The sequence below is a fragment of the Magnolia sinica genome, chromosome 8, assembly GCF_029962835.1.
Source record: "Magnolia sinica isolate HGM2019 chromosome 8, MsV1, whole genome shotgun sequence".
NCBI classification, from domain to species: Eukaryota; Viridiplantae; Streptophyta; class Magnoliopsida; order Magnoliales; family Magnoliaceae; genus Magnolia; species Magnolia sinica.
The window spans coordinates 87695901-87707770 of NC_080580.1; the positions used below are offsets into that span (position 1 = coordinate 87695901).

The 11870-nt window shown below is 37.5% G+C and overlaps 1 non-coding gene across 1 annotated transcript; it reads right to left on the reverse strand.

Annotated features, from left to right (window-relative positions):
• Nucleotides 1-4191: 4191 nt before the first annotated feature.
• On the reverse strand, nucleotides 4192-4351 carry LOC131254680 (U1 spliceosomal RNA). The gene has a single exon (XR_009175801.1). It is a non-coding gene; the product is annotated as a U1 spliceosomal RNA (small nuclear RNA).
• Nucleotides 4352-11870: the final 7519 nt, after the last annotated feature.

Genomic DNA, 11870 nt, shown 5'->3' on the forward strand with positions numbered 1-11870 from the left:
CTTGGGTCGGGCTCAGGTTGAGGTCTTGGGTTGCCCGACCCAATTCGAACCCGATCAATATATAAGTTATAAATTATAATTAAGTGTAGATCGTATATGTTGAAGACAAAAAATTCCAGTATTGTCGGGTCTCATTGGTCGACATCATTTTCGATGACTCAAGCTAACAAGAAATGTTGGATTTCTCACTCCCAAATAGATTGTGCTATACAACACAACTTTTAAATGAGTAGTTGTTTTAAATGAGCAGTTATCCTATATTTTAGCTTGTTTGTTTAGAATAAATGAAATTCTTTACGATAAATAACCACCTGACCAACCCGACCAAACTTGCTTGGGTTGGGCTTGGGTTGAGAATTCCCAACCCGAGGTTGGGTTGGGTTGGGTTAGGGTTGAGGTACAAGAACCTTGGGTTAGACTAGGGTTGAGAACCAACTAGGCCCAACCCACCGGACTTTCAGCCCTAGATGACACACATCAAGATAGGCCCCACATAATGGTTGATATACATCAAAGGTCGGCCCTTAATTAATAATGAATAGCCCACATTTAAGGCAAGCCTCGTGATGGACAACCCACATTGAATGTGGGGCCCACACAATGGACTATTTACATCAAAGGTGGGGTCCACAAGATGAGTAGTGGACAATGAATGTGGGCCCCATATGATAGATGATCCACATCAAAGCTTATCCCCTAATGACAAATGCACACATCAAAGGTGGGCTACACATAATGGGTAGTGAATATTGAAAGTGGGCCCTAAATGATGGACAATAACATTGATGGTGGGCCTCACATGATGGCTTTCTTCCGTCTATACAGATTATACAGTCGGTCAACAAGATGAACGGCTCGGATCTATCCTTCCTGTACTATTGCCGAGCATTGGGTGCTGAATTTGGGTGTGAACTCGCGCGAGTAGCCATCTCATTCCTGTACGAATCCTATTCTAATCAAATCCTCACAATATCAATCGGCCGAACTCCTCCAACTCAGTCGGTTTTGTGGGTATTTCTCGTTGGGGTTTTGATAGCGTGCGGTCACACCTCACCACCAAAGAAGGTAAGGTGGCACGTTTACAACCCCAGATTGCATCCGTAGAATAATCATGACCGTTCATTTTCTCATTACTACCGTGTAGAAGCAATGATTTTAAAATAATAATTTAATTTAGTATATAATACTTTGAGTCTTGGATATAAATATGAGTCATTAAAATTTTTTCATCATGTAAAATCATACGTTTAACATTTTCTTTTAAGATGGCTAGAGTAGTACAAACTACAGAAAATGAACGGTTCAGATCAACCAGGCGTACAAACCTAACACCGTATCAGTACGGTTGCACATACCCTCTTCTTCAAATTCCTTTTCGTTGTCTCAGTCCGCATTCCTTTCGATAATTTCATTTTGAAGAATAAATACCTTGTTTTGACAAGTTTACGTACGTCCGATGATTGTGGGGCCCATCTTAATGTGTTTGTTAAATCCAAACCCTCCATTTGATGCATCCGCAACTGATAGTAGATAAAATAAAAAATAAAAAGAAAATCAGATGGTCATTCTAAAAGGAAGAAAGAGGAGCTGAGGTTAGGTGACACCTGCCATAGAAACTTCCAGATTTTTTGTGGTGACCAACATCATTTCTATCTTCCACCCAATCCATTCATCAGACAAGAATCATCAGGATGGACGGATATTAAAAGTATCTATTACTTGGGGCAATTCACGTTAATTTATAGGTTTTAGATGTAATTTTACATTGTTAAATGTTTTATCAATAAAATTAGTATAGGATGAGCTTAAAATTTTGGATGTACGGTTAAAATGAGGCCTATTATCTTAAATATGGTTTGGATTAATAATAAAAATTTCAGTAGGCCCCACATAAATTACTAGGTTTACTTTGGTAAATAGATAGCCACGTGGGTCAAAATATTATGAGATCCACTCCGTCCATCAGTTATTCTGACTCATTTTAACCATTGATACCAAAAATCATAATGATTTCCAACTCATATAAGCCACAACACAGGAAAAAGTTGGGATGTAACATCTACCTTAGTTTTCTAAATAGCCTACGCTCGTACGCTCGTGTCTATATGTCATCCAATCCATTAGAAATACTCCTTAATAAAAGTATTATAAAAATCATGTGGCCATACCATAGGAATTTATAAGTTTTTAGTTATAAAAATTTTGGGCTGTTTCACCTGAGTGTTCAATCATCCTGATTTTTGAAATCAAAGCCCAAATATGGATGATGTAAGTAATGAATGGCGTGGATTTAATGTACTGTTATCAGTCATTTCTCCTGTGTCAGTGCAACTTCGTAAGGTGGACATTTCCATAAATACCACTGTTTCTTAAACGGCGAAGTCGTGTACGTGATTGCATGTTACTATAGCTGAAGTATGGGTTCGCGAGAATACAAATTGACAACGTGAATCACGTTACACGTGAGGATGTGTACGAGATCCAGGCTATTCATCAGGTGGGGTCCATAGATGAGTCTCAGGCCTGTTGAATCGTACAAGGTTGCCACGTGTGGGGAAAAAAAGACGGTTGGAAAAGGAGACCCGCATTTTGTATTCAACCGTATGTTTCGGGGCTCACCAGCTTAGTGGAGCAACCTGATTTTTGGGCCATGGAATGTTTATGTTGGGCCTCACCTGATGAATGGCCCAGATCTTGCAGACCCCTCATCACCGCATTCCTTTGATGGACTGTGATAATCTGTAACATATACCCAAGCTCTGTGAGGCCCACCTTGTTTTACATGTAAATCCACTCCATCCATCAGGTGGACCATTATTCGAACGTACATGCAAAAGATCAGAAACTCTGATGGGCCAAAACAATGGGAAGTTCACACCCATCCGTTTGTCCAACTCATTTTAGTACATGGTACCAGAAATTAATCAAATACAGATCTCAATTGAACCATGACAAAGAAAATAGTGGTGATTGAACGCCCACCATTAAAAGCTTACCCATGACGATGGTAAGAAAATACATATTGTTTATTTCCTACCCAGGTCATTGATAAGGTCAACCAGACTTATATGAAGTGATAATAAATATATCAACTAAAATTTTTTTGTGTTACGAAAAATTTTAATAGTCAATTATCACATTTTTCAGTGGTTTGTTTCACATATTTGAATATGCTGAAATTTTGAAATAACATTCTAACATGAGATAAAAAAGAATATACAGGTAAGATGGACAAGCAAAATATTCATAACATGCTACTCAGGTAACACATAATCAGTTGTTCGAACATCACCTTGTTGTTGGTGAGACTGGTGCTGCACCTAATCCGCTACCTTTTCTTTTTTGAGACCCAAGAGAATTCTATCACACAAGCAACATCCAAACCATTAATCAACAAAATTAATGACCAAATGAAATCTAGACCATTAATTAGTAAGTCAACAAATGGAATGATTGGATAGATTTAACTTAGGCCTGTTTGGTTTTCCATAATACTGGTAGATTGCTGTAAATCACTGTAAAAAAGTAATTATTACATTCTTTCACCTGTTTGGAAACGTGTGGGTAATATTTTCATCTGGGAAATCGGTCCAAAAATATTGACTTAAATTCGTGGGCCATACCATAATGTATATAATATATCCGTGTCGTCCATCTGTTTTATTAAAATATTTTGAGGCTTTATCCAAAAAAATTAGGAAGATCTAATGTTCAATTGGCCCACATGAAAGAAAACAATGGACTTAATTTGTCCACCGTTGAAAGTTGATTCTTTTACTGGGCCCACGTTGAGGTTTATTTACCATCTAACCCGTTCATAGGGTCACATGGATATGGATAAGTGAAAAATATAAATATAAGCCTGATCTAAAATTTCTAAGGGCCTCAACAAGTTTTTAATGGTAGGCATTTAATTCTCATACTTTTGTGTGGTGTAGTCCACTTGACCTTTGGATTTGCCTAATTTTTGGACTCATGCCTTAAATTCATTTGGCATAATGAAAGGGATGTGTGGATAAGCCACACACATTATGGTGGGCCCCATATTTATTTTACAAATTTCTTGACTTGAGTGCTTAAAAAGTAAACGGTAAAGTCAGCATCGGGAAAGACAAAGGTAAATGAAGGTAATTACCTTGCTAAATAATGATTACTCATTTACAACGTAATTATACTTGAGCCAAAAAACCAAACAGGCCGCACAAACGCGTACCCCCTCTATCATAAATTATGACATTTACCCTCCTACTTGAGAAGATGCTAGGCAAGTGCCCCTCCTAAGTGCAATGGAGTCCACTAACCCAGGCCCCGGGCCTTCCTCGTCGCCCAAATGACCCGTCCAGGTAAGTATTTTATTCCATTAGTACTTTATTAGCACCATCTTGTGAGTTCATCCCATTAGTATTTTATTAGCACTATTGTTAGTATTCTTTTCTCGTCTGTATAACTTGTCTGTATAACTTAACTCTTATAATAATAGGATGTTATAATGGTATTGCCGCTGAATAAGTACTAATATAACCCCTTATAAATAACCAATTCATTTCCACCCGTTTTTGCAACACTGAGATAGTTAGCACGCATAGTTAGTGATGAAGAAATTGAATTCTAATCAATATGAATCAAAGATGTCCCACTCAGGGAAAATTAACTTTAGAATAAAACTAATAATAGTACAATATTAAAGATGAAAACATTAAAAAAAAAAACATTAATATAGTGACCATAATAAATAAATATATTAAATAACATGCTGAAATAAATTTTTTGAGTTTAAAATATAACATGAAAGTAGCTTTTATATATACCATTTTTAGTTGACTCCAATATCTTAGTTATTTTGAAAGAATACTTGGATAAATTCATGAAAATAATATTGTTACCAACATAACAATCAAATAAAATATAATTCATCTCAATTCAAAAGAATAAAATAGACCTTTTTAAGTTGGTAGATCATGTAAATATCATGATGTGTTAGGTTGTGTGAATGGCTATAGAGGGATGACTGGCATCACAACGCATTACCCAACATGACGGTATGAGATGTGGGCCTGCAATAAGGGTATATATTTTTATCATGCCCTAAGCAAAACTAGGCCATTGTGCTCATTAGGTGTTCCACAAATACACAACATGTACATGAGTTGCTTGCACAACTTACATGGGGTCCACTGAGATGCTATGAGAAACCCACCCGTCCATCAGTTTCTCAAGCTTATGTTAGGGCATGATCTTAAAATTGAGCCAGATACAAAACTCAAGTGTATAGGAATTAAATGGAGACAGAATGCACACTATCAAAACCTTTAGGGGAGCACAGAGGTTTTGGATTAGGCCAATATTATTTGTGTTTTAGATATCCCACTTATAACGATCTCATGAACGGTTTTGTTGGAAAATAAAGATAATGGTGGGCCCAGGACTATTTCAATGGTGGGCATTTTCATCCTGTAGTGTGGTCCACTTTTGGATTTGGCTCATTTTGGCATCGTATCTAATATGACTCAGAGAAACTCATGAACACGGTAAATTTCAAACGGACATCTCAATGAGCCCCACATAGCATCCAGACCAGGGGAAGTTAGGCAACTTGTGCCCCTAAATAGAGATCCTTAGTTCTGTCTTCTTATAGCCATCCATTTTTATTATCCAAGAGTGGCCCACCTAATGAATCAATAGAGTTTATTTTTAAGTGTATTTTAGGGTAGCTTTTTAATATTTAGCTTCTACTTTATGTTTTGTCAAAATAGACTATCCCGATTTTTTTATGAGAGACAGGTTTTTGTATATTTTTATATATTTCGAAATTGCCCTTGCAAATCATAATGGGCCGGGCCGGATTCGACCTCCAAACCTGGCCTCGTTGGAAAATGAGATAACAGTTTTATGCCCGATATTGGCCCTCAGGCATGATACTCTACTTCAAGGCGGCCGGGTCCTAAAGCCCACGGGCTGGCCTTGTTTTGGAAGGGTGTGGTGGTTTATAAGAATACAGCTAGGGAATATGTTAAACCATACAAATCATGGGGCACTACTTTGAATGGGTGAAATATTGCCAGTATGCTATTAGTATGTTGATTGGTGGGTATCTAATGGAAAGTTGAAATTAAAAATGATTGATGCTCCAAATTCAACAAAAGGATGTGGATTTATTAGAAGTTAGGGCTAGGTTGTGTTGGGGGACCATGGAAGCACACAGAGATAAATCTAAAGAAGTAATCCAATTGTACCACATGAGTACAGAAAGAACACAACGATTTTAATGGGGAAAAACTCTTGCGGAAAAAAATCACAGTACAAAGTGACAGATGATCATTATGAAAGTAGAAATTACAAAGAAAGAGAGCTTACCTGATTCGAACAACCTAGAATCAAACCCTTTCTATACCCTTGAAATCCTTTGGACGAATTAGAAATCCTAGAATCACTCTCCAGTCCCGTGTACACCCATATATATAAGCTATGGAATAATCTCAAACGAAATAAAAAACAAATCTCGTAAAATCGCAACTCTTCGAAAATCTACGTTATCCGTTTGATGTCATCGAAACTTATCCTTCGATGGTATCAAAGTCATGTCGATAGCATCGAACTAACACCTAAATAGTCTAGAGACAAGACATAGAAATTTGATTTTCTTTGATTGTATTGAGCCATCTTCGATGGCATCAAACTGATCTTAGATGTTATTGAAACCATCGTTGATGGCATCGAAAAAACACCCACTTAGTCCAATGACCAACTGAAGAAAATCCAAAAATTCTTAATGGGATCGAGCATTGTTTGATGACATCGAAATTGACACCGAACAATCTATCGATGTCATCAACTGGCCCTGTTGCTTACTCGATTAAAGACATAAAAAACAACAAGTTGGACAATCACAAGTCTAGTTTTCACAATTTAAACCGTTTATTTTAGTCATACATAAGCCCTGATATGACCCACTCTCATCCACCATGGGTGCCCCAATGGAAACCACATGAATAGATGATGGAACATTGGGTTTGGACCAGGTCCTAGAGTACCAACACCTAGCTTGGCTTGATCGTGTTTAATTCTGTTTAGGTTGGGTTACAGTCAGGTTTAGGTCAAAAAAAGGTTGGGCTTAACTGATAAATGGATTGCTATATATGTCACTTTGACGTAGGGAAGAGCATGAAACAATAATGAAAAACATACTTTCTCTAACCAATCAAAACTTCAAATCCACAAGAAATAATAAGAAAACAATTGAACATTTTTATTGAATAATTTGTAGTGCATATATATAATTTCTCTAACATAGTACTAATAATGAAAAATAAAATCCTAATTCAAAAATATCAAAAATAGTAAAATTCTAAACCTAATAAATTAAAGTTATAATTTAATCAGAATAGAACTTATTGAAATAGTAAGTTTATATATATATGTCTTAAAATAATTTTACCAAGTGATTCCTACCATAATTACAATCAATATTTAAAAAAAATAAAAAACAAAAATCTAAAACTTTAAAATTAAAGAAATATGACAAGAACTTGAATTATTAAAAATAATATTTTTTTCATAAAATATTCATTTTAAATTGGAAACATGCATTTTCCTTCAAAATGAAGGATGTGACCCACCATGTGGTTTGTTTGACCCCAATGGCCCACTACATAAAGAGCGATAGGTCACGCATCTGCTAACAAAACTTGAATTAAAAGTTATGGCTTATTTATGGTTCAGATGTTAAACGGCAATTTACCCTTTTTCGAATTGAATTTCTTCCACTCAAACGTGTCTAGGGCCCAGTTACACCATGCTCGACAACAAGGATGCTGCCCTTCTCCTGTCATGAAGGGACTTCCGCCTGTGGTGCGGTCCAACTGATTGTAAGGCTTTATCTATATATATATATATATATATATATATATATATATATATATATATATATAAGAATTAGGTGTAGATCTAACAAACTACTTCTGTTTTTGTTTAGGCTTCTTTTGATTCAGTTGTGCAACCGTGCAAAGAACGCATCTTGACACGATTGCATCAAACTTTTAGACATGCCCTCTCTCACATGTACATGGCTAGCCCCCACCCGTTCCATTTCAACTGGGTCCAAAGATTGTGGATCTGACCGGTCCAAAATGTCAGACCAGAACCTGACCCATTTTCTAAACAATCCAAACAAGGGACCATGACCCATTAAAACTGGGTGGGGTCCATCGAATGACGTCTGGGTGCCCTTTGAAACCCCTAATAGTGGCTAGGTTCTTTCAGTCTAGGAGAGTTTCTGAGCATAGCCCATAAGGTGGGACATGAAACACCCATGCTTTGGGATGATACGGCCTTGTGGGAACCTACAACCTATGTGGCCCATGAGATGTGTGATATGAATTAATGATGTGAAATACAAAGTGAAGGAATGATGGATTGGTGGGGCTAGTTATTGTTAGGCTAGTATTCATGGGATTTGTCCGGTTTGAACAGGTCCGTAGAATTTTTCAGGTGATTTTACTTGAATGGCCGTTTTTATCGCTTTTCATGCTCAGAATATTCTTAGAAAATAGCTGAGTCCTTACTCTTGCCCGGGTGGTAGACTCTTAGACTTTCAACACCTGGTCAAGGGTTTGGCGTGTGTGTGGGAGTGTGCGTGTGTAGGAAAAAAAAATCAGCTCAAATGGCTGTATTTATCGCTTTTTATGCTCAGAATATTCTCAGAAAATCAGGAGAAACGACCACTATTTCAAGGGTCATATATCCCCTCAAATAGGTTGAAAATGAGATTATGAGGAAAATAAGGGATTTGTATTGACTCAGTGGAAGAGGTCCATTGGCCACAATGGACTTGTGTGAATATCAATCTAGACTGATGGCTTGGGGTGTATGAGTGTCTATGTACAACTAGCATGATCTGAGAGCACTAGATTATTTTATTCTTAATAAAGAGAAAACTAGCAATGTATATTATACATTTGCTAGCCACCAATTTGGTAGGTTAGGATTGTCAAATCAAAGTTCATTTTGAGTTATGGCCCATTGATTGCAACACCCACCAAATCAATAATCAAGATTATTGTATGTAATTGGGTAAAGTGAGCATTCCCTAGGTAAAAACTGGACCCAAATGGGGGTGGCAATTGATCACCAGGTTAGGGCCTAAATTTTAAGGTAGAACATTGCCATTGGGCCAATTTTATCCCCTAGCCGTCGCCCTATAGGGTCAAATTGTCCACGGTAGAGCAGGCCACATAGCTCATTTCAACACCTGAGTCTAACACATGGTTTTAATACCTCTCCAACTGGGACTGACTTACATGTTCCTGAGTCAGAACTTTAAATTGGACCGAGTCATTAATATTTTCAATCTTAACTTGATGTAGAATTGTGTAGAGTTATTTATGTACAAGCCAAATCAAGCATGTCTTATTTGACTAGGTTGAGCTTGGGATGACTTGTTTGGGGTCCGAGCTTCAGCTTTTTTTCCTAGCCTACCGTGTGTCTGAGCTCCCCTCTACTATTAGAGGATCGATTCTTCTAGATAAAGTGGGTCTCAGTGCTGTTTGCATGGCCCATCATTTTAGGTCCAATCTTAGTATACAGTACCCCTGTGAGTAATTTCCCTTTTACAATGGGTCTTTGCCTGAGCGTGCTCGCCTGTCCTTGACCCGAATGTTTTGTAAAGGTTAGGTTTTCATGAAATACACACCCAATCCTTTCGGGAATATTTAAATAATAAAAAAACAAAGGTTAAGTCATCAATTCATAATTGTAATTAATGGTGTCATTGAATCAATTGCAGACATATGGCAGACTTATGCAAGGTTGTTCAAGTGCTCGACAGCTTGGTACTGTCAAACACAGATGCATCAGAACTCCAAGCCCCAGTAAAGTAACATTGTTTGGTTCTAATTGCATTTATGAACAATATACCATATTTGTGTGATCAAATCTGAAAAGGAACTGATCGGGTCATTTCAAGTGTAATTTTGAGCAGACAATTTGGAACCTAAACAGCCATTGAATTGTAATCGGGTATTCCATGGATCTGTAATATGATCCCAATACACGAGAAGCATGATTCATAGATAATAAGTACGAGAGATGCTCCAAAGCACTGTAAGTTATGTAGTTCCCAATTCCATTGGTTCACTTTGACAGTCGGGTAGACCCATCCGAACCGTTCATTAAGCAAATAACACATTTCATGGCCTGCTGTAATTTTTATACGTAATCCAAACCGTATTTCAGATAGTCGGCTTCATTTTCACCGTACATCAGAAATTTTGGCATCATCCAAGACTAAGTTGAGTGATAAAACATTTAACAATGTAGAATTACATCTAAAACCTATAAATTAACGTGTATTGCCCCAAGGAATGGATCATTTTAATATCTATCCATGGTTCTTGTCTGATGAATGGATTGGGTGGAAGATAGAAATGATGTTGGTCACCACAAAAAATCTGGAAGTTTCTATGGCAGGTGTCACCTACTCTTAGCTCCTCTTTATTCCGTTTATTATAACCATCTGATTTTCTTTTTATTTTTTATTTTATGTTCTATCAGTTGCGGATGCATCAAATAGAGGGTTTGGATTTAACAAACACATTAAGATGGACCCCACAATCGTCGGACGTACGTAAACTTAGTCAAAACAAGGTATTTATTCTTCAAAATGAAATTACGAAGGGAACGCGGATTGAGACAACGAAAAGGAATTTCAAGAAGAGGGTATATGCCACCGTACTTATACGGTGTCAGGTTTGCACCATCTGATTGAATCTTAAATGATGATCTGAACCGTTCATTTTTTGTAGTTTGTACGACTCGAGCCATCTTATAATGAAACTGTTAAATGTATGATTTTACATGATGAAAAAATTTTAATGACTCATATTTAAATTCAAGATTCAAAGAATTATATAGTAAATTAAATTATTATTTTAAAATTATAGCTTTTACACGTTAGTGGTTATTATTATTCTACGGATGCAATCTGGGGTTGTAAACGTGCCACCTTACCTTAGTTGGTGGTGAGGTGTGACCGCACGCTATCAAAACCCCAACGAGAAATCCCCACAAAAGCGACTGAGTTGGAGGAGATCGTCCGAATGATATTGTGAGGATTTGATTAGAATAGGATTCGTACAGAAATCCGATGGCTACTCGCGCGAGTTCCCACCCAAATTCAGCATCCCAATGCTTGGCAATATAGTACATGAAGGATAGATCCGAACCGTTCAGCTTGTTGACCGAATGTATATGTGACTCATACCGAAAACTGAAAAATTCATATAATCTGTATAGCCAGAAGAGAGATGTTCATCTCTACTCGGGGATATGGCGTGCCATACCATGAAAATCACATATGCCCAAAATCAAGCTGGCCCACTCGTTGGGAGGGTCACATGAGGTACAGATGTGGCCCATCTAATGAGTAAGACAGCCTAATTCTACAGCAGGGAACTTTCTTAATGGGACCCATCTTTTTTAACGGTGGGTGCTTCGGACACGTCATGTAGAGGTCGAAAATTCAGATTTTCTGTGGAAGAATGAGAAACTGGAAGCATTTAATAAATTATCATCGTGGCCCACCTGATGACAGGACCAGAAGCGTGAGTCTCGTGCCAGTGTACAGACCTTTGGGGCCCACCTGCCGAATAGCAAGATCATAGTACACGCATGCCATTTTTTCACGTGTGACACGAGTAGAGGCAGCCAAAACAATTACTCGCGCGAGTATCTATTCCACTGCTCGATCACGAAATATCTGTGAAAGGATTTTATCACGATTTCTTTAATTCCTGATCTCCCCTCTCCTATAAATGGACGAATATTTCGGTCATGACTTTGGTGTGCGACTGTCATTTGTAGGTGTTTGGCTTTTT